A 23,353-nucleotide genomic window follows, 5' to 3' on the forward strand; every position below is an offset into this window, starting at 1 on the left:
GGATAGACCTAAGACTCCTAGACCATCCCTACAGTTTAAGGCGATATATGGGCAGGGCCAGCTGCAGCGGATTCGCGCAATACAAATTAATACCCCTATATTCATTTCATTTTATTTGCACATTTTTCAAGATCTTCCTCACATTATTCCTCCTATTATTAGGGTGTCACTCTTGGCAGTCATTCCTTCTTTCCCTGTAGACATCTTCCTGCCCACACTCTAAGAGGTTAGTCTCCCTATTGTCTCCATGTGATTTCTTTCTTGCCTTCCCATGTGTCATTCACTAGCCTTCATTCCTTCACACTGACCCTCCCTTTCGCACCATCATTTTCTCCTTTTATTACCCATCCTCCCTCCTAGCCTTCCCTGCCTATGTCTCATGTTTATACTGCAAATCTATTTATTTTTGGTAAAACGTGCTAGTGATCAGGCCTAGTAACGCCTGCCTGCTGACCAATATTAACTGTTTTAAAACACGATAGACACTTACACAGAAAAATAAATAGAACTGCACCCTCTTACATTCCAAGCATTCGCTGAAGGGAAATAAAATGGACAGCATCAGTATACCACATGGGGAAGATTATGGAAGCAGCATCTCTGATCATCTTCTTTAGACATCGGAGGAGGGTTTTAGTGATCACAACTGGAGAAGCAACTCCCTCACTCCTCAGCCTTCCCTCCTTCCCCCACAGCCTTCCTTCTTTAGCTCACGTGCACATTGTCTTCCCTCAAAGCCATCCTTCCTTCCATAAAGTCCTTTCTGTGTTTCCTTCCTGCCAGCCGAGCTTGCTTTTTTGACACCATGGCTTCCCGTTTCCGCAGGCTAATTCTTTCCCACACGGCTTTACTCTTATCAAGACTTCTTTTATTCCTTCCCTCTTATACTTCTCTCTTACCCAGGCAGCTTTACCTTTCTCCAACGTTTCCCTTTCTCCCTTCCAGCCTTTCTTGTTGCTCTCTCAGGGTTCCCTCTTGCTCACACCGACTTACGTCTGTCTCAGCCTTTCTTAGCACGCAGCCTTCTTCTGTTCCCTTCCCATCTTCTGTCCCCGCCTTCATTTCTTATTCCAAAATCTGTCAATCCATCCGCACCAAAGCAGGCAGGCAGAAGCCACGTTGAAGCTCGGCTCCTTTTGGGCTCGTGGAACAAGAGCACCTCAAGCTGATCCAGGCCACCGGCTCGAGTCTGGCTCGAGCCTTAAGTGGCTCGCCCACCTCTACCCTCCAGTGGTGCTTACACATCTCAGAACCCTCGGAGACTCTGTCGATTCACCTCGTCTTCTCTCCCCTCATCAGTGTGCCCCGGTGCTTAATGTGCACAAAAACATAACTGCCAGGCCCTTGATAAGAACCCACTGCTGATTGCACACCACCTATGCCCTGCCAGTGTCATACCAACACAACTACTGACCATCACTCTCCTACAAGTGTGACAATTCAGACTATGGCGTGCCCCAAAAGCTATAAGATTGGATTAGGCAGCAGGTATTAGTCATTTTAATCTGTATTTAGCTAATAAACAACTATTGTTTAGCTCATTTCTAATGTGGGCAGACAGCGCCACTATGTGGCAGGCTGTCTTAAGTGCTGGTGTTGACAATCGAGTGCTGGTGCCAAGCACCGGAAAACACCCGCACAAATTAAGCAGATATTTCTTCAATTTCCTCATATGCCCTTCCTAAACAACCGCCCTGTAGTAAGTCGGTTGTAAGTGGGGTGATAACAAGAGAGAGAACTACGAGAAGTTGCCAGGCAGCAATCAACAGCGTTTTGTGTCTTCCGCTGCCGTAACAATTCAACATACCCGCCCCTTGCTTACCACATTGCCCCAGTTCAGGAAGGACCTCAAGACCTGGCTCTTCTGATGACCCCAGCGCTCAACAGAGCCCCCACCCCCTAACCCCCCCAGCGCCTTGAGACCCTCACAGGTGAGTGGTTGCACTTTACCAACCCTGATTGATTGATTGCTATAGGGCTCAGCATGCTGCTAACAACCAGTTAAGAGTGGTACCCACATTTCCCTCAAACTAGCTAACAAATCTCCATCCCACACCCCGAAGGTGGCTACTTTATACCCGTTTAAGATTTTACCACAGCCGCTTAACCCAGATGAGAGCAGTCATCCAGCCTAATGGCTTGTAAATCATCATTTTACTGGCGTTCACAAGAACATTTCAATGTATCGTTTTTAGTTCTTTTTAATGAGGCGGCGGGGATGGTACTGCAGGATTTACTACCATGTATAAAATATCATAAAATAAATGAATTCATTCCCGCCGGCCATCTTCCCATAAAGAGCAGGCAGTCACCCCTGGATGTACACACCCTGTACAGCTAAGCTGGCTTCCCCGCCTTGTCCTCCAGGCTTTGTTTTAGAGATCGAAAAACACAAACCAGAACACACAACTAATCCGGGTTGGCTCAGATGGTATTGTTCACTCCTATGCCCCAAGGCCCTCCCAAAAAGAAAGAGAGTTCCAGGTTACATTTTTAAGCGGGAATCCCGTTGCGCGTGCCAAATAAATGGTTTCCAAATTGACATGAAGCAAACATGGAGCGAAAGAGATTTGGGGATGCTGACAGTAAAGAAAAGAAACATCATATTTTGCAAGACACTGCATGAGAGGCCTATTGGCACACCTGATCTATTTTCCACTTGTGTGAGAGGTTTGAGGGAAGCAAGAGCTGCTTCATTCATGCAGTCACCACAAGTTCTGTTATTCCTCTGCCATTCATGAGGGCGGGGCGTTCCCCCAGTTCAGGCAGGCGGACAATGTCTGGGAAACATGGATGGCTTGGACCATGCCATATCTTTTTTTGACCTGAGGGGCGCCATGCACCACATCTCTCTTTGACAGTGTCAGTGTTGATGGTGACTTGGAAAGTTCCTACTAATGGGCTGCTGAATTCCAATATGGCGGCTAATTACTCTGCCCAGTAGATGCCTCAACATGTGCCATGGGTGTTAACTAGGTTTTATTTATTTTTATTTTATTTTAGAAGTTTTCAATAGCGCTGTCAAGACCCGAAGGTATCAGAGCGCTTTACAGTGGGAACAAAATATATAATCAACAGAAACAAGACAAGTGAGTGATAGACAATGAACGAGTGACATAGTATAGAGCAGCATAATTGTCATGTAGAGCATCTTTGGTTTCAAGGTTCTTATGGGTCACATAGCTCTATGGATGCCGACTGTCCCGTGTTGTCCACCACAAAGGGAACGGGTAGGGAATAGGGATTTGAGTTGACTTTTGAATTCCACAAAGGAGGGTATGGTTCTGATGTGGTAAATACCTCGCCCCTATCACCCTCACTCATGATAGAGCCATAGGTGAATAGGAGGACACCCTTAGCACGACTCTGACAATACTGACATGCAAACTTCAGGCTGCTTCTTGATAAGGTTTGAGGCTGACCGCCCAATCAAAATACAAAGAAAAACAAATGGAAAGTGCAGCCCAGCATAAGGCTTTTGTATAACCTTTATACACTGCTGGTTCGTTTGATACGTATAAAAGGCCTTATGCTTCTTGTGAGGTATAAATACACTAATACATTATCAGCAAGCATTGCCACAGCCAACTGGTCTGCAGATAACTGCCAGTTTTTTTACTTTGTCAATGCGTGTTTTTTTGTCATCAATTTGCTAAAACATTATTGTTGGGGGAGCTGCTAGGCCCTTGCCAATATATAAACAAGCATTTGCAATGCAATAGGTCTCGCATTTACGCAAGTTTGAGCCATTGACATTGCAAATGACAATGCCTTTTATTTTTGTTTTCGTTTTTAAAACATAAATAAAAGGTATTGTCATTTACAATGCCAATAGCTTAAACTCTCGTAATGCAAGATCTATTGTATTGTAAATGCTTTTTTTAAACGTTTTCCTAACTTGGACTAGGACTAGGACTGGAGGGGTAAAGTTCCCTCCAGGTGGCAAACCTTCAAACAGCCCGCTTCATATTGCCTAATTGTAACTCATGTTTTGGTGAGAATAATTTTTAACAAATCTGTGAAAAAAGTAGTATAGTCTTTTTTTCATATTCACATAATTTCTATCACGTTTTTGGGTTAATCTTTTAAAAAGGAGAGGGGGGGGGGAGTCAAAATATGTATGTGCCCATCCCAGAAGAAAGACATACAAATGTATACGACAGATCTTGAGGGCAGTACACTCCCAAAAACAAGGCTTCTGCCTTAGCACGTGGCACACAGAGTGTGCTGCAGGCTCCCGTTGACGAGAATTAGCACCGATTTTCACCAGCGCTCTTCTCCTTTCATTTTGGAATTGGTTTCAGTTCGTTTTGCGAATGGAGTGTGAACTATGAAAGGGAATAGAAGAGGCAGGGTCGTGGTTGTAGAAGTAAAATCCTATTGCTGAAAAAGTTCGACTTAAACTGCTGTGAAAAGTTCTCTCTCGCTGCAGCGCCATCAAATATTTCAGGCTTTTGAGCGTATTTCCTCATTTTGTTCGCTCTTGTGCCACGCACCCCACTGTACACCTACGAGAATTCAAATAATCTATCATTTGACTTGAAATGTTCAAAAATGTATTTTGAAGAATGCGGGTATCGATCCTGCTATCTCTCGCATGCTAAGTGAAAAGGCTACCATATGAGCTAATTCCCCCGCCTGTAAGAATTGGACATGAGCCCCTTTAAATCAGGCTCAAAACACGCGTGCATAGGAGAGGAGTTGGTGCTTTTGAACCCTTTCGGTCTGCCCATCGAGATAACCAGCTCATCAGCGAACATGTTTTGTACCTCAGTAGCCCAATAGAAAACCATACTGACATTTATTCCAGTACAAAATAAAATGTTAAAAATAAAAAAGCATTACCCTGCTGCCGTTGTCCTCGTGGTAGGCGCCCACGTGGGACGTGCTCGTGGTGCCTTGGCGGGGCTTGCTGGGCTTGCTTGTGTGCTTCCCAGAGAGACAGGAGATTGGGAACGCGCGCGCGCGGCCGGCGCCGATCGCTTTCCAGAGCGTGCGCGTGACATCTCCTGTCTCCTGGGAAGCAGACTCCGCAACTATAGTATCGCGCCTGCGCGATGCATATGGCTACGCCATATGCATCGCAGGCGCGAGACCTAAAAAGCTTTGGCTAAAACCAAAAATATTTTTGGGTCTAAAGAAGCACACAGGGCAATAGTCTCACACACTCTAGGGGACTACTTTGTCTCCTTGTGTAAGACCAGAATGCCCTCAATATTGGCTTGCTCATAGTGGTGCAAGATGGCATTAGCTCTCATGAGACCCGTGGATTAAAGATAGGGTTGAAATACTTACTAAATATTTACGACACATTCTGGGTCGCACTTTGATCCACTCAGTCCGGAGATCCATTAGAATATTGGAGGATTCCTAAGCAAATTTCTAATTATGTGACAGTCGCAGATGTATCAGTGATTTTATGATTTATGTAAATACTTGCACCACTACAAGCTGGAACTCACCTCCGCCTCAGCTCCGGACCACCACCTCCTCCCAGGCCTTCAAAACTGACTTCAAAGTTCTCCTCCTTCAAAGACACTTCCAAAGTTAACTCATGCCCTCTCTATTATCTGAAGCAAGACCTTTTAGTATAGAAAATTTCTATTCTCCATGACTATGGAATTGCCTTCCCAGTGTGTTCTTGTGGTTTGAGAGTCTGCCATTTATTGCAGTATTACCCTTTTAACTGTGTTTGGTACTCTTTTGTAACATGCACACGTCACTTTTCTCTTGTAACACACTGTTTGCTACCTCTTACATTTTGTTTGCTTTCGATACTTGCACAAGTGCCACCATTGTCTACGTAACGTTTGTTCTTGTGTTTGAGTGTCCTCCATTTATTGCAGGATTACACCTCTACTTGTACTTTGTACGCTTTTGTAACCTGCACACATGTCACTTTTTCCTCCTGTAATGCACCGTTTGCTACCTCTTGTATTTTGTTTGCTCACCATTGTCACTTTTTCCTCATGTAATGTAACGTTTGCTTTTGTAATTTGTTCACTTGTAATGTTCTCATGTATCAGTTCTGTTCCTATTGTGAAGCGCTCTGACACCTTCGGGTAAAGTCCGCGCTATATAAAAACGCATAAATAAGTAAATAAATAAAATAAATGGGGAGAGACCTACCCAGTATTTATTGACTGCAGGTTTTAATTATTGAACTGTTGATGTGAAATATTTGAACACTCACACAGATTAATCCAAATCAGCATAAGACTGATACATGAAGCCGATATTGATAATGTATCCTATGGGATCATTATGAGAATAACCTAATTTTTGAATGTCAGAGGCATGATTTTCCCTGTTCGCCATCCTAACCTTACCTTTGCTGTTACCCAAGCAGATACCCGTATTAGAGGAGTTGATTGGTGCACCAGTCAACATCCCTTCAAAATAACTGATTTCCCCAAAGCACAGCTCAGCAGCAAATTTGCTTGTCCACCCTGACTGACTTAGCTATCAGACTCCATTTCCATGCGGCAAAGCCCTGAAGAAGGCCTTGATTTGAGCAGCATCAAGGGAGGCACATTCCTTGCTGTAGCCTTTCAGGGTTAGAGGCTGCAGAGCCCTGCTGCTTTTGGGTCTTCTGGAATTCAGTCAGCCTGTGATACTCCACCACAAAGGAAGGGACTCATTATAAAGGCATCAACAAGGAAGTTCTTGTTCCTGATTTACTTCATAAATTACGCGGGGTGTGAGCAGCTCGAGTTCCCATTCCATTCATGTCCGCCACGGTATATCATGTTCTGCTGACATGATGTCAGCAAGTCGGCCCCCTAGGTGCTAACACTGGCTTGTAATGCGAAATCCCGTACATCTGACAACATTAGGCTGCCCAGTGAAAGTACTCTGCACTGGCTATGTGCTATCATTTGACTTGTAGCATGTAGCATGTAATATGTCCAACTATAATTGCTTCAACTCTTCTTAAAATGTAATCTTGAGTGAATTTGCAACTTGTATATATATAACTCTAACCCCTAGTATCTGTAGTAGACATATGTACCTACTACCATTCTTATGTGAGTCTAGAGTTTATCTGTTTCGTATCTTTTATGTCACTCATGTACTCTGAAGTCCTTATGTAATGTAACAGGTCCTGCTATAAAGCGCTCCGACACCTTCGGGTAAAGATCGCGCTATATAAAAACGCATAAATAAATAGCATACAAGTATTGAAAATAAGCAACATTACTTGTGTCTGTTCTGCCTTTGACTAACAAACTCAAACGTTGCAAAATCATTAATTTGTGGATCAAAAGAAGCAGTGATACATTCTCTTTACTTGTGAACCCTGCTTAAATAGGAAGTTCATTTATGGTTTGATGCCCACCCGCCACATATCACAGCAGAAAGAAGTGAATTTTCTATATGAAGGTTTCACTAGCTATATTCAGGGCCACTGGAATCATGTGACTAGGGGAGGACCAAATTATGCGCCATGAGTGACAATATTATACGTCAATTAAAGGCATATTATGCGACATACTGCGGCACATTTTATGAAAGCATTACTTCATTATTTTGATATTTTTACACAAGTTAAAACTGTCCGGGCAAAGGGTTCACCTCATTAGTACCAGTTTAGCACTCAAATATAGCAATACACAACTCAAAGGTGATCAGACAACCTTTGCAAAGTGCCTTTAACTGCGCTGCAAAATGTATTGCAGTGTTTTTAGCAACTTTTGATCCGGTTGCACTAGAAACAATTTTTGTTTTTAAAATATGTATTGTGCAGCAGATTAGGGATTATGTGATCAATGTGGCAAATGCAAAATTGTACAGAAAACACTGCGGCCACAGAATCACATATTTTCAGTGGATCTCACTATAATAAATTATATATCTCCTCATTATGAAAGGAAATGTGTTGCTGCTGTGCCACTCCTCATCATCATTTACATGTTGTCAGACATGGATGAGGTCAGAAACCTTGGTATTACCAGCACCAGGGTTGTCTCCCTGACCGGTTGCTGTGCTAGGAATCCTACGAGTCAGCTGGAAAAGCAGCAACTCCTGATCTGGCTGGTTAATGGTCTTCCAAGGTGTCCAAGTCTTAGGCCTAATATCCTCCTCCTTCATGGAAGCTGATAACCTAAACTGTAGGTGTGTGACCCATTTTTCATTATGAATACCACGAGTTTCTGGATGTACAAAGATCATGATAATTCGATAAAACGTCTGAATGCAGTGGTCATTGTAAATAAGGCAAAGGAATTAACGCCACCAGAAAGTCGGAAAAAGTGACGTTCTGGTGGCATTACCTCCTTGTGAATATGCCCCTGTTTTCTTTGTTTCCCTTTATCCCAATTCCCACATCTCCACTATTGGTACTCAAGAGTTGTTCTACACTAGTGGTGGTTAGGAGAAGAGTGGGATTCGTGTCGGGTATTCTTTCTGAAGGATAATTCTTATCGGCTGTAGGAAAACGTTGGAATGTTTCAGATATGATCAGTACATTCAACTAGCCACTTCTCTTTCTCTAGAGAATTACAATTTCCTACCTCTTCCACAGGGTTACTGCTATCCATGTTATTTGTGCACCTGGCAGTGATCAAAATACTGCTGTCTTATTCCTAACCAAGGGTTCCAGTATCAATGGGTATGTTTGTAAGTTATGCTGCAAATATTGGAAGCTGGTTCTTCAACTGAGGATAATCAGATTTAAAAAATGTGTATTTGACAAGCTGGCAAAGAGCCACATATTAAAAGGCCAGCAGCAAGACTCAGGATCCAAATAAAAATTATTGCATTTGCCACTTCTTGTTATGTTTAATTCACATTTTCTGTACTGGGGCTCCCTTCCTGGATTTGTGGAGCAGAAACATGTCGATAGACTGGATACTGAATGACAAGGTTGGCAAATTGTAGCTTAAATTTGCTTTCATTTAATTGTTTTGCAGAATTTGCCTCTAGTTTAAGACATTATGTGTTATTATGCACAACCATAACTAACAATTCCTTCTTGAAGGGGAAAACGGTGGTGAAGAATGAGGTATTGCCAAGGGCGCTGGACCCAGAATAACCAAATTCAATGGTAAAGCTTAATTCCTCAGGTGATCCATAAGGTTCAACTCTACACCCAATGGTTTGGCTAGGCCTTAGGCCGCCCATGGTGTCCCCTGTGTTTGCCATCCGCGGTGGCCGAATCTAAGAGCGGTGGTGGTGTTGGCTATTCCTGCCACCGCCACCCTGAGAAGGATGCAGATAGGAGTAGGGAGGGCGCTGGCCGCCACCCCCAAAATGAGTGCCGCCTGGGGCGCACATTTCCCCCCCTTGCTACGCCACTGCCTGCACCCCCTTTCATTCTGCACCCAGAGTTAAACGGATGGTTAATTTTGCTGGTGTGGAATTACTATCCCTTCATCAGTACACCTCATCCTGAGGCCCGTGGAGGTCATTTCATTCAGTCTGAGTATTGTGCCTTCTTTACTCACTGTGGAATTTTTAAAACTGGTTTAAGAAATGCTAGAGCAGCAATTGCCCTACTCACAGTTGGCACAATGTACAGACACACCCTTTGAAATATAAGTCACACAGCTAAATAAAACAGGAACTGGAACATAATAGCTGTCATAAAAATGTCAGTGACAAAATTAAGTGTGACTATTTCTTTCGACCAGCTCACTGCTTTATGTGATAACTAAGGCACATACATGCTAGAATCTTTTCCCTTAAAGGACACGGTTTCTATGTTTTCGCTGTGAGTAAAGTGCAGGAAAATGTAACAGAGCTCATTAAAAGAAAAGGCCCAAATCTCAAACTAAGGGGCGGCATGGAGGGTGGACAGATCCCGGAGGAGTGAACCCAGGAGGAAGGAACACATCCCCCGCATAAATGGAAACAGAGCGTTACAGTAGCTACCAGATGTGAGGTTTCGCCACCTTTTGGCATCTTTTGAGAGTTTATGTTCTCGGAAATCGGTCACTGTGTTTTTGAAAAAGATTATGGTCAGGAACGTATCCTATTCTTTCGGATCGAGAAAAATGTGGTCCGATCTCACTGATAATTGAGAGCCCATCATTCCGATTGCACTCAAAAACAGAGGGAGCTATGACACAGGCTTCTCATGGTGGAGAGAACCATCAGTATTTTGTATTTAGCATTTTTTAAGTAAAAAACATCGTGTTTGTGGGCAAAAGGCCCATGCCCTGTATTAGAGGGATGTGTGTAATGTGCTTTTGTGTAGTTATGCAAAATTTCAGAAAAATGACAGAAATTACACATAATTACCTGAAATGCATAACGAGAATTTTAGTGCAAAATGCATCCTCGTGTCCAGGGGCATGAGGATGCGTTTCACAGCGAAAAAAAATTAGCACTGTCTGGCTTCAACCAGCCCTAGTGATTGCTGACCAACCGGCCTTGGGAGCGGGGGGGTTGGGGGGGGGCGGGGGGAATCCCGCTTTTGTTACAAGGGGAAGATATTGCATCACTGTTGGAAAACCGGCCCCTGTAACAAAACCACCACCCCTCCAGCCCACCGGGTAAATGCCCGGTGCCCGCTACAGTCAGTCCGGCCCTGGGGTTCACTGAATGGCACTGGTGCAAAAATAGTTTAAATTGAAGAGACTGGGAAGTTGTGGATGACAATGTTATCTGGAACAGTGAATGGAACAGGTACTGAGGCCATATCACTACTGCAGCCAATGCTTGTTGTGCAGATTCTGTGTTGAACTGCAGTCGGAAACCAAACTGGGTTTCATAGAGCAATTCCCTAGCCTCAATGAAACTAAACAGCTGATAATTGATATACTTCTCAACCACTTTAGAAAAAAAATAAAGCCAAGAGATGGGCCTAAAGTTTTCCGGCTTCTTAAAATCCAGAAAAGGCTTTTTTAGGAGTGGGACTGTGATAACATGTTTCCAACTCACAGGAACTTGACCTAGCTAAAAGGATCTATCAAGTAGGTCACAAAGCATGGGCAGTATTGCCTTCATCCCAAAATAATGGGCGAGAGAGGGTCTGATGGAGAGCCTGATTCAACCTCTGTCAACAGAGGAAGAAGATCCACCATGGCTGGAAAGTCCTGCCCCATCGGTGGATAGTTCAAACAGACTTGAGGACACAGGCATCTCCTAGTCCCTCCGGAAAAGTAGCATATACAGCATAAACTTTGTCAGAGACAAAGTGAGCAATCGAGTTACAGACATCTACTGAGGGAATAATAGACGATGAAATGCGGTCCAGAGAGGATAACGATTGCACTGTACAAAACAGATCCTGAGAGGAGTTTTGAGCCCGCTCAATTTTTTCCATATAGAAATGGCTACATGTAGCCCTGATCTGTTTGTGGTATTCCTTCTGGGCTCTACTGTAATTGGCTTGATCAATTGGGTTAAATGTTCCACGCCAAAGACATTCTAGGCGTTTGCAGGTCTTCTTTAACATAAGTAACTCCTTATTAAACAATCCCACTGAAGGTTTAGTGCATCTGACTGTATAGTCAATGATAGGTGCAATCTGATCAAGTGCCTGTTTTACCCATCCCTCCAGTTGTGCATTAGTTGAATGTACACAGGCACTCAGGATAGGACGGTTCTCGACCAACACCTCTGTAAACGAGCCGGAGTAACCTTGGTCCATTTTCGTATTTTAATCTGCTTGCCAGCATTTGATGTTACCATTGATGTGGACAGTGACACCTGGAAAGGTATAGCACAATGGTCAGACCACATGTGATGAATAGGTGGATCCAATACCGAACTGATAGAGTGAGAAAAATGGGATTCAACCTGTCCCCTAATCTATGTATAAGGTCATGTACAAACTGAAAAAACTGAAGTGCTTCCAGGTCTATTCATGAATGCTATTGACTAGCAACTGAACCTCTAACCCACAAGATGGCGGCAGGTCATCCAGTAAGTGTGGCAAATACAAAAAGTAAAAGCGCCTTCTCTGCACAATCAACCCAGAGGGACTGCGGCAGACCAGAAAGCGTGACAGTGTGGATTAAAAATGAGCAGTGAAAGAATGAGAGGATATCTTCTACAGGACAGACTGCACACTCCATGGGCCATACAGAAAATGCATTTAAAATTGTATCTTACTGGTATTACACCCGAGCACGCCTAACCAAGTGGAACTCTCAGTGTGATGGCCTCTGCTGGCGAGGCTGCGGGAGCCCAGGTACCCTCCTTCATTTGCTGTGAAGCTGCCCGAAGCTCACGAGATATTGAGAAAAGATCCTCGATGAAATCTTCAAGGCCTTTGACACCACCATCCCTAGATTCCCTGCTTATACTATCCTGGATCTGACCAATGCGCTGACCTTCCCCTTGCATTCTACCAAAGGCAGGCAGATTGCCTGGTGATGAATGCCGCTCACCGGGTACTTCTAGCTGGGTGGAAGACAGACAGGATCCCTGAGCACACACAATGGCTGCATCAATTGTGGTCTCTTTTGGGCATGGAGATACTGTCTATGGCTACTCTCGGGAGCAAATCCGAATACACCAAGATCTGGGCCCCCTTTATCTCAATTTTATCCATGGAGTTTTGGGAACTGTCATCTCCCATTTATCTACGGATCTTGAAACTGATTCCCGAGAGTCAAGGGGGTGGCTAGCGCCTTGAATTCCAGATGGGTTCCCTGGTCCTCGTGAAACCGGACACTATCACGCCGGATCATACCCGTTTGTACAAAAGTATTTTTTCCTTGTTTCTTGCTCACCTAGAGAGGGGAGGGGTGGGTATTGGGTTTTTCAACTTAGATTTTGTTTTTGTTTGGCATGCGATTTTTATTCCTTCTCTTAACCCCTTCCGTGCGGCCGCGATTCCCCCCGTGTGCGGCAGCCGCACGAACAGGGCGGGGCCGTGACGAACCCCAGCCGTCATCAGCACACGAGCACCGTGGAGGGTGACAGCTGGGGTTCGTCACCAGCATGGAAGGGGTTAAAAGGCAGACTCTCTTATATACATTCCGTAGAACCAGGACCGTTTAATGTCTCCTTTTAGCAAACGCGGGCGGCCCAGGATGGGTTGTAGGCGGCATGCTGTGTGAACTAACTAAAAAGACAGCATCTGATTCATAGGCCCGCCTTTCTTTTCTGATTGTGATGTAGCCGGCCCGAAGGGTTGTAGACAACGATGCTATGTATTTTCATGCTATGTGTTCTGCTGATAAAATTGATTCAATTCTAAAAATGAGCAGTGAGCCAATTCGATCAACTCTACAAAGCACACAAACACAAGTGAGAGGAGTAATAGAAAGCGAGGAATTAAAGATCTAGCCCCCCACTATAACTCAACTACTACCTGCAATTTACATTGCGCGTGCTGCACCGCCAACTCGGCAATGCAGCGTGCGCGATGTAAATTGTTTTATTTAATTATTTATTTGCTTAACTCTGTTCGGCGGTATGCCGGAGTTTACTACCCCCTACCCTGCCACTCCCCCGCCCCGCCTCACAGCACTCCCTCGGCGAGCCGCCACTGGTCGCAGTGAGATGGATCCCAAGGTTAATCAGTAAACTCACAGCAGAAGCTTGAGTGGAACGTCTAGGTCGTGCGGTATAATTCTCGCGAGAATTCTCTTTGGATGCATTGGTAGTGTGTAGTTTTGCAAATTTCCACAATTTAAGGATGTATTTAGGTGTCAAAATTCTATACTTTAAATATCAAATAAATGCATGCTTACCTACTGGTGAAGTGTAACATTGGACCAAATATTTTTATGTTCACTTCCCTGTATCTGCGATCAAAACACCATGGCCCTCATTCTATATAGGGGGCACGTGCTAGGGTAGAATTTAGCTAATATGGAATATGCAGATAACTGGGGGATAAGGTTCTAACTGTGCATGTTTTCCAAACGTTTCCATGTGCCCAAAGGTAAAAAGTTTGCTTTTGCCAGCTCAATTTTCACATGGTTTTCTCTTCAGAAAACCATACGATAAAAAAGCCGCATCTTAGTTATAAAACCCATTCAGGAGCAAATGGGAGTTTGCACATGGATAAGGGTTAGTACCAGACGAAGAATGTGTACGAAAACTGCATTTGGTAAAACAGATGGCAATGTGCACACCGATTTACCACACATTCATATTCTTCTAACCGACCTATATATTAATAGGAGGGGTGGGCGTAACTTGCGTAATTCAGTGTAGCATAGTCACGTGGAATTACCTAAAAATTCAGTGAAATTTCTCATAGTTACATGAGAAGAGTAATTCTGCGTTTAGCACTATTTCCCCCCCTTGTGTATAAAATGGATGAGAGAATGCATTTTGCACTAAGAAATAGTGCTAAACGCAACAGAAAATGAACAACAAATGCGAGAAGTTGCTCACCCTCGCTAAATGTGCTCTTGGAGTAAGATTTTCACCCAATTTACCCCTGGCACTAAGCGCTATTATCTTACCACAAAATGCCCCTCTTACATACAAAATGGGAGCAAGAAGGCATTTTGTTCTACAAAATAATGCTAAATGTGCATTTGGGGTAGAACTTGCCTCCCAACTTACTCCTGGCATCGAGCACTATTTTCGTAGTGCAAAATGCACCCTTGCGTTCAAAATGGAAGTGAGAATGCATTTTGCATTGAAAAATAGTGCTAAATGCTGCAGAACACAAATAGCGAGCGTGAGTGGCCACTCCCGGCACTAAATGTGCTCTTGTGGTAAGATTGTTTTCCTCCAAATTACTCTTAATTACGCGAGCAGGCATAAGCGCATTAATATCAGTAATTTTGCATGAAAGAGTAATGTAGAATTACCCAAATTACACCTATTACACCAGCATAATAAAAATTACGCCCATGTCTATTTAATAGGTCGGTCCACAAAATACAGAATCTTAGTGGGTCGTAACTCGACCTACCTCATAACAACTAATGAGGTAGGTTGCAAATTGCAACCTACTATCATTGGCTACTACAGTCGCAGGCATGGTGGCCTGCTTAGATCAGAAGGCCACCATGCCTGTGACTGCTTTTCAAGAATGCATCCCAGAAAACAGAAAGTGTCTAAAAATAGATTTGAAATGTTTTACAAACCAATAAAGACCATAAGGAATTGGTCTTTGGAAGAGACACCCTTAACACGCCCCTTCTACATAACGATTTGTAATGGTTTCTAAACCCAGTTAATGATTTAAAAAGACTTTGCCAAATTATTAAATGGACTTTGTACATTTTAAAGAGGGTTTAGCAATAGCAAACCCTCTGATTTACTGAGTCAGAGGGTTTGCGAATGCTAAAACCGTTAGCACATGAGGCCGAGGTCCTTTAGCCATGCCTGTGACATTAACCCCACAGTTACTAATACTGACCACCCCTCCAGTCTTGCTACCTCCCACCTCCTCCCACACTTCACCTAAGAACACAGGGACTCATTTATGAGGAATTTGCGTAAAGCAGTGTAATAAGTCTTTTTGCAGAGCAGCCCTACGCCAATGTGAAAGGGTAGGAATGCAACATATTTATGAAATACAGTCCATTCCTGTCTTTTCCCCCTGCGTTGGTGCACATTTTGCTGCCTAGCGTCAATGTAGACACCCTTGCACCATGGTGCAAGGCTGGTGCCTTCGATGCAGACAGGATTGCTTTTGTGTAGGGCGGGTCACTTTACTGCACAAAAACAATCCCAAGGCATTTTCCCTATTCTATGTGCGCTGCAGAATGCAGAACAAATGGCAAGAGGAAAAAACTAATAGAAATCAAATCATTTCTCCTCATTACGCCTGCTCTGGGGAGGTGTAAGGTTTTTTCGCTGTCCCAGGTTTACGGGGTTTTGCAAATCTGGGGCAGCATCGAAATCCATGGCTGTTGCGGGAGAACACCCACCACAACGCCCAAGGAACGCCTCCTTGACGCAGAGTAAGGCACGGCAGCGCGACTCCATATCTATGAGGCAATGCAAAGCCATGCAGGGTGGTATGATTGAGTGAGGCCTGTGCCATCGGAGCGTCATCAGAGCGTCAAAAAAAGGGACACTCCGGCACCGCATGCCTCTTGTAAATAAGCCCCACAGTTCCCATACTATTTTTTACACTTTGACCGCTAACTAACACAGGCACTACTTGGACCTCCCATGTGGTAGGGAAATAAAATGGAACAAACCTTTACCACCATCTCAGCCAATCAGCAACATATTTGCACAAAAGCTTCACTTTCCAAACAAAAGCCCAGTTCAAGAATTCGCAGGCCTTCGCATGGTATTATTCAGCGGGATAATCAGGGAAATTAAAACAAATCTGCCAAACACGCGAGACTGGCAGCAGGAGCGACCGCGAGCTCGCTGGCGCTGTGGCGCACTTTTTAATGAAATCCTTCGGCCTGATCCCCACATTCCTTTCGCGCGTGCTAATGACACATTGCACTCTGCGAAGAGGCCCCTCCATTCTCTCTGTCCAAACAGACAGGGATTTCCACCACCACAAAAACCTCCCAGGTTTCATGTTGGCCAAGCTTAGAAGCCCACCGCTTCCCCTTAATGAATTACATACAGCGTGATTGTTTAAATGTGCAGAAAATATCCCGTGTAAACACAATCGACGCATTGCAGAGATTTCCTCCGGACAGAACCCTGCTATGTTTTTAATGGGATTTACAAGCAGCACTGCTTAAAGAGAAACTGGGAGAAGTGAAGGCATGGAGTAGCACGGTCTCGGATTCGTAGTAGGTAGGGTGGAATGTTTATAACGTTTTTTTCCCACAACTAATTTTATTGATTTTAATATGTGACATGCACATTATTTCGGAAAGCAGATCACATTGCGCCATTTACATCAATCTCCTGGGGACTTCAAAATCCAACTATAAGCCCGATCATGAGTCCTTCTATAAAGTTTGTGGCTATGGTTCACTTCTGCATTGGTTGGACCCCCCCTAGTTTTACATTAGTGGTGTGTACTCCTGGGATGTTTATAATCTGTCGACAAAGCCTCAAACTCTGAGGCAGTTGTACAAACACACAGCGGCGACCGCCATAAACAAACGGTGGTGGAGAAGGTGGGGTCACATGGGTGGCATCGCGAGGTGGGGAGGGGCAGAAGACAGGGGCGGCTGGTGACATTTGAAAGTGGTGAGGCGTAAACTAATTTGCATATTGCACCGCAGCGATCGAGCGCAGCGAGCGAGCCCGAACCACCTTGCATCCATCCATACATCATTCATGCATCCACCCATCTATCCACCCACCCATCCTGCATCCATACATCATTCATTCATGCATCCACCCATCCATCCATCATGCATCCACCCATCATGCATGCATCCATCCATACATCATTCATACATCCACCCATCCATCCACCCACCCATCCTGCATCCATACATCATTCATTCATGCACCCACCAATCTATCCATCCACCCATCCATTCATCATGCATCCACCCATCATGCATGCATCCATGCATGCATCCATCCATACATCATTCATGCATCCAACCATCATGCATCCACCCATCATGCATGCATCCATCCATACATCCATACATCATTCATGCATCCACCCATCCATCCACCCATCCTGCATCCATACATCATTCATTCATGCATCCACCCATCCATCCTGCATCCATCATTCATGCATTCATGCATCCATCCACCCATCATGCATGCATCCATCCATGCACCCATCCACCCACCCATCCACCGAACAATCATTAATGCACCCACCCTGCATCCATCCATCATTCATGTATTTTTATGACGATTTAAAAATAAATTATGGACTCTAACAAGCCTTTAGGATCGATGTTGAAGGATGTGCCAGTTTACATATTACATCACCCCTACCTTTTTATGCTGGAAACCTTCTACCGCCCATGTATTTGCCATCCTGTAAGCCCTAGGTATGTACTATACAAATTCACATACAAACATACACCAACATGCATGCAATAATAAATGCATATATCATGCTATTCCGCCTCTACCGTTTGTTAACATTTTGAACTTTTATAACCTTAGTTCAAAGAGTACATTACATTTGTGGTGACAAAGTTGTTAACTCATTTTCTGGAAAATGTTTATAAAATGAAATCTGTTGAAGGCTGTTGTTGCAACTATCAAAATAGAAATTCTGAGAATTTTTACATTTCCAAAACCCCATGCCGTGAAATAAACGGGTGACCTGGAATAGACGCACACATTTCTGCAGCAGATGCTTTAACACACTGAACTATCTCAAGTCATTTGTGCAAGCTAGTTTACTGGAACACCGAAAAACACACACTCTTACCTTGCTGCCGGTCCCGGTCCGCGCCACCTCTGGGCTCTGCTCCCCACACGTCACAGGCTCACAGCGCCCCTGGCCAATCCTGGCGCCAGGGGCACAGGTGCCATCTCGCCCGCAGCACGCCCATTAGGGCTCCTGATGGGCATGCGCAACGCCGCAAAAACACAAGTGCGCATGCGTGGGCACGGGTAAAAATTCACCCTCCGTCCCCACGCATGCGTACTTGTGTTGCCGCCTGTACAATCATGTCAATGAATCAACACGACGCCCGCCCGGCGGTCTGAGGTCATGTTGATTCATTGACATGATTGTCATGAGGGAGCTGCGGGCGGCGTCGGGCAGGGGGGCTACGCCCCCACACCCCAATGGACGAACCGCGCCTGGCAGAAGACAATATTTAAAAAAAATAACAAACTTACCTTTTGCCGTCTCCAGCGGTGCGTCACCTTGCGCCGCCTCTCCTCTTCCAGGTCCTGCCTGCTAGTACCAGCAGCCTCTGGGACAGACTACCTGTCCAATCCCTGTGCTGCAGAGCTGGGGTTGGTCTGAGCAGGCAGAAAAGACGCCCTGCTCAGACCAGGGAGTCTTGTGTTTTTTTTTTCTTGCCCGGCTGCTCAGTGCAGCTGGGCTGCAGAAACCCTAAGTGTGCATGTTTGTTTTGGTCAGCCTGAGACAGCAGGTCAAAGCACATATGTGCACTTAGGGAGTGGAGTGCACGTAGCACTCCCCCCCTCATGCCTCGGCCCCGCCCCTCCCAACATGGCTGGCTAAGAGCCGGCAAATGTCAAATAAAATGATGCAAGAACATCATTTTATTGTATATTTGCTGGCTCTGAGCCAGGCAGTGGGGTGAGGCTCCTCTGCCATTGTGGAGCAGCCGCAACTGCTAACGCATGTGCTTGTCGCAAACCCTGCAATACGGTAAATTGCAGTGTTTTGGCAAGATAATGTGGTTTTCGAATGTATCAAACCCATTTAGCGATATGGTAACATGTTACAGAATCAGTGATTTGGTAACACATTATTGAATCCCTAAATGGGTTTCGGAAAGCATAAGGAATTGCTATTTGGAAGGAAACGCTAAATATGCCCCTTTCCGAATAGCTATCTCTTATGCCATGTATTCATGTTTTGCAAAGATGATGGAGTTACAAAACATTCATATTTCACCAACACCTCACAGGAGGTGATAAACCATTGGGGTACTGGAAGGGGTTCCCAGCAGATCTTTACCCTTTGTGAATGATTAAAAAGATTTTTTAGGAGTAGACAGTGGTCCATGGGACTGACACTACTCAAAAAAATAGTTTTGCAAACTTTTTTCTTTTTTCACTAAGCACATCCTGTTTTCCTTGAAGGACAACTGGCTGCATTAAAAAAGGAAAATAATTCTTTATTAAAAGCAATCACAGGCATGCTGGTTTGATGATACTAGCAGGCCACCATCCCTGTGATGGCAGCTAATTGCACTGGTGGAAATTTGTGACCTACTTCATTAATGTTCATGAAGTAGATCAAAGAGAGACCCACTGGGATTCGGTACGTTGTGAACCGACCGATTAGTACATAGGTCAGTTCGCAAAAGACTGTTGGATGCGCTAAATTGGTGTGCAGATTGCAATCACTTTAAAAAGAACACCCAGTGTATGTAGAGCTGGCCTTTAGAAAAGATGGGGAGTTGGGTCACATTTCTACTAAGTTTAAGTTTAGCTTCTCCTGCAGCTTTTCCTGCAGGTAGCTGTCCAGCCTAAGAAGGGTCGGACATTAGGCTCCTAGGAACTGACTGCCCAGCAGGAAAGGTTGTCCCTCAACCACATACTACTGTACAGCACTATTAGAAACAGGGGTGACTCGGAATAATTTGCCCAGACCTCACTCCTTGAAGTGACTGTCGTTAAAGCGGAGGACAACAGTTCTTAGTTTACCTTGCACCTCCTGCCCCCCAACCTGACTGCCACTTTATTCACAACTGAGGTATGAACTTTTAAATTTAAAGCAGTGTATTTTGGACGTTTGTACTCTTGCACATTAGATTACATCACTACACTGTCAGGGGAACAACTAAATTCCTTTACAATGACGACTTAATAACAAATTAGTCTAAAAAATTAAAGTTTTTACAACTTTTTTAACCACAAATATGCCTTTACCACAAATGACTTTACAACGAAAATGTAAGTATTTCACAGGAAAGAGTATTATATGTGTGTATATCGGTCTGGCTCCAAACCACCAGATACCACTGTATTCACGGACAGGTGCTCTCGTTGTGAAGGTGGATTTAAGTTACAATTGGCTCCAAATCTTTGCGAGAAATGCGCGGCCGTGCGCGCATGCGCAGTTTTCTTAAGCTGTATACGAATGCGGAGGAAGAGAGGAGGAGAGCAGCCCGGTAATGCCGCGGTTAAGGTAAATAGTTTTTAATTGTTTTAATGTACTCTTAAGGTATATCTTAATAGGGGGTGGAGGTGGGCGGCATGGCAGAGCTACGCGGAGTTCCACGGAGTTTGTTTCCAACTCTGTGACACTCCGCATAGCCCCGCTACGCACACTACACCCAGGGTTAACCATTATCAACAGTAGGCTTCATTATTTGACCTATCATTAGCTCTTGAATGTTCAAGAATCAATTTTTTTTGTCTGATGTATCGTGCTGCCAATGGCATGGTCACAGTATACAATAAAATGTGTGGCTGGTATTACAGGTCATACATTTATTGTTTTTTCTAGGTTTTTCACATCTCTGTACTTCATACATTAGTACTTTTTTGCTATTTTTGCATGCTTTGCAGTTACTGAAAGGAAAAAATCCGACCGTCCCGCTACAGCTTGTCGTTGTGTCTTTCATTGGTAGATGAATTTTGACTATTTGATCTTTTATGGATCTACCCTTTCTAAATATGATGCTAGGATGTTCTTGTATTTCTCTTCCAATTACAGGGTCTGTTCTCAAAATGTGTCCATTTTTTAAAATTATGTTCTTGAAAACTCCAGCCTCATTCAAATAGCCAATAATTAACCTGAATTCATGCTTGGTTTCATTACCATGTAAATTGTCTAGGAGACTTTGTCTATATTTATGTCTAACTTTGTTTCTTGCTGTGGTCAGTACTTTCTTCGGATAGTTTCTTTGATGAAATATTTGTATGAATGAGTCAGCTGTAGACTCATAATCTAATTCCCTAGTACAGTTCCTCTTCAAGCGTAGCAACTCCCATTAGGGATGCTGCACTTGTGAGCCCTAGGGTGACTACTTGCAGCTTGTAGAAGGGAATTCCCTGCAGTCGGCCTTCTGTATAGGCTGGTACAGATTTTGTTACCTACCACAAAAACTTTAAGGTCTATGAAATTTACAGAATCAGTACTCATCTCTGCAGTAAATCTTAGATTGACATCATAATTGTTCAAAGCTGATACATAAGCTTTAGCTGATTCTTTGGACCCTTTTCAAAGGATGAATAAATCATCAATGTATGAGTACCAGCTAATAACCTGATTGACCCAGATCTCATTTGGTCCCAACCAGGCAACCTGCTTCTCCCACCAGCCCACGAATACATTTTCATAACTGGGGGCAAAGCAAGTACCCATGACTGGCCCGTGTGGTTGTCTGTACAGCTGTTCTTGAAAAATAAAGATGTTATTCATCAGACAAAATTGGGTAAGTTCTACAAGCATTCTGTTATGCTCTACAAATTTCAAGGATCTACCCTTCAGAATGTATAGCACAGCTCTAATCCTGTGTTCGTGTGAGATGCTTGTATAAAGACTAGCTTTACATATCACAAAGGGAGAGGGGGAGGAACGAGCACCCACTCGTTCCTCCTTTACATGAAATAATTATCCCAAAAAGCAGGATGCCAGTATCGCGGATACACAAACAAGACTCCGTCCTATGTATTATAGAGGATCTTATCTGTAGCAATTATCTGGGAGAAAGTGTTGAATATCATATAAGGGAAGTCATCCTTAATGGAAGAAGATGTCTCACACACATATTAGTGTCATGCTTCATCATAGACACCCTCTCCCCACCCTGGTAAGATGTTATTACCGGGGCGGACTCAAACCTCCACGAAGACTTGGTGGAAGGAGGGAGTTCTTACATAAAATTTACTAGATAGAAGCGGGATCCAGATACTCTAAAAAATACCTCAAAGTTCCTCAGTTATAACCTTTATTCGTGAGTACTTTGGCTATAGTTAAAAACAAATCGCTCAGCAGGTATCATGAGCACTATGGTTCAGACCTGTCTGGTAATCGCCAACATGTTTCTGCCCGCCAAAAAGCCTAACTGGTCTAGGGCATTCGTAAGGGCTGGAGGATCCCGGTCTTAAATTTGTCACTGGACTTGTACAGATATAGGAGTTAGTAAGGGAATATTTACACACACCATTTTACCTAGGTGAATCCTACCTGGTAACCATTCAAAAAACGTTCACGTAGAAGACCCTAAACTTTAGGGAATACAACTACATCGGTCAAGGAGGGGTCATATCCTTTATAGTCACACTTACATCAAAAAGACCATTACTCCGGAAGACCTAGGCGTCCCCGTTCATGCCGCTCCGATGCAGTGGGTGGGTAAGGGTTTTGGGTGGAGAGAGAAAGGTAGAAAAGGGAGAAAGAAGCAGGAAAAGAAAGATGGGAAAACGATGACAAATGGAGACATGAGGGATGAAATAGAAACTGAAATAATGAGATCGAAAGACAGGAAGTGTACAGAGATCTGGGCATAAAATCATCGCTGAAGGAAGATGGATTTAACCCAGATCTTTTGACTGGGGGTGAATGTATGATTTATGCAGCATTCCGTCCATCATTTGTTTGCGTATCACTTTTCACCTTAAGTGGGATGGGTGTGCCCAGATGTGGGTCCCATGCTCACTTTGCCACTGGATTCAAGCTAACCTGGCTGATGAGGGCTGTTAGCCCGAAACCGGCCCCAGGATGCTTGTTTATGGTCCAGGGAGGACCTGGCTTGGGAGTTCGGGCAGGAGTGTTCCCATGAGGCTTAGGGCCCAGACAGATTTGCGCATATAGCTGGTTCCAAACTGGAGTGGCGTAGTGAGCAGAACAATGGATTTAACCCATATCTTTTCTGACAACATCCTCTTCATGAAAAAATTATCTGCCTCGTGAGTTTCTGAAAAAAAAAAA

The 23,353-nt window shown here is 44.1% G+C and overlaps 1 protein-coding gene across 1 annotated transcript in view; it reads right to left on the reverse strand.

Annotated features, from left to right (window-relative positions):
• The window catches only part of ADAMTSL1 (ADAMTS like 1), a 677,686-nt gene that overhangs the window by 472,877 nt on the left and 181,456 nt on the right, over window positions 1-23,353 (reverse strand). The window lies entirely within an intron of this gene.

The sequence above is a fragment of the Lissotriton helveticus genome, chromosome 2_1, assembly GCF_964261635.1.
Source record: "Lissotriton helveticus chromosome 2_1, aLisHel1.1, whole genome shotgun sequence".
NCBI lineage: Eukaryota > Metazoa > Chordata > Amphibia > Caudata > Salamandridae > Lissotriton > Lissotriton helveticus.